We start from the raw sequence: 1,519 nt of genomic DNA, 5'->3' as shown, positions 1-1,519 counted from the left end.
TCTCCCTCCCACCCTCCGTATCCCACCCCTCTAGGGGGACACAAAGCACCAAGCTGATCTCCCTGTGCTATGCAGCTGCTTCCCACTGCTTGCTATTATTGTTGTTATAATTGGGGGTGCCTATATATTACGCCTAAATGACCCCATTTGTGATACTGTGATAGTATGTTCAAAGTTTATTTAAACTATTAGCATTTTGATATCTTGCCCTCCCACCTAATCAGAATTCCCACATCAGGCACCCTTGATTCCCCTCTGTTAAAATGGTTTCCAGAATAGAGAAAGTCTTATAAGCCATGGTCATATTTACTTCCTCTTCTCCCTACATCACTATCTAGTAATCCCACATATATAGTTTAAGAAAGGACAAAAAAAAGCAACCTTATGATGACAGCCCATTTAGGGAGGCACTGTGTTTTAATGAGCAGCCTGAGACCTAGCCTGCATAGGCCTTCTGACAGATCTGTTGATTCAAGGACTCCTTTTTCACAAATATCCAGCAGTTCTAAGAGTAACTAGTGATTTCTTCCACACCTTTTCTGGCCTGGATCTCATTTAAGTGTGTCCAATCTATGTAAGATATAAACCAAGAGGCTTGAATTCCATTGGTGACCAATAAACAGGTGTGCACTGTGAACTCTTCCCATGGGCTTGGTATGCTATTGTTCCAGAAAAACCTTTATAGGTTGCCATGTAGTAGGAAACCTGAGGGACACCCGAGAACAATGATCAGACCAGTTCAAATATTACCTGGACCCAGAATTTAGAATGTTCAGTTCTTTTGGATGGTAAGTTCTTGTTCCAGAATCAGACTGTGGTCCCAGTGTGTGCAAACTCACTACAGTCAGGAATGTTTTGGCTGAAAGCGACAGAAACCCAGCACAAACCAAAAAGGAAAGTTACTGGCTCTCTTCACTGAGAAGTTGCAGTGGCCAAACGCTCCAGCTTCAAGTATGGCTGTATCTGGGTGTTCAAATGATGTCACTATGTCTTTCTCATGCCCCACTCTGACTTACTTTCTCTGTATTTATTTTCTTTTCATCACTCTTTCACATAGTGACAAAGATGGCATCAGCACTCCTAGACTTTCATTTCTCTTGTGCCAATGATCCCAGCAAAAATACTGTGCCTCTTTTTCGATAGTTCCATGAAAAGTACTGAGGAGGGCTCTGGGGTTAACTTTTCTAATCTACAAAGGACTTCTCCAAATTGAAAAGAGTTTTAAAATCCAATAAAGAAATAGGCAAAGGATAGGATTAGGCAATTTTCAGAAGAGGAAATGCAGATGGCTAATAAGCAAACTAAATTATGCTCATTCTTATGGGGGAAGGAAAATGTAAATAAAAATGACAATAAGGTCATGTTAGAAATTCATCAGTTTGACTTATGATTCATAAACCATGGCTTGTGATTGTGTGGGATAAATAAGGGCTCTCATACTTTGCTGGAATGAGTAAGATTGCTTTAACCATTCAAAAAAGAAAGCTGGAAGGAGCTACTGAAATTTAAAATATACATA

This window comes from Mesoplodon densirostris, chromosome 16, assembly GCF_025265405.1.
Source record: "Mesoplodon densirostris isolate mMesDen1 chromosome 16, mMesDen1 primary haplotype, whole genome shotgun sequence".
Lineage (NCBI taxonomy): Eukaryota > Metazoa > Chordata > Mammalia > Artiodactyla > Ziphiidae > Mesoplodon > Mesoplodon densirostris.
This window is presented reverse-complemented; position numbering follows the sequence as displayed.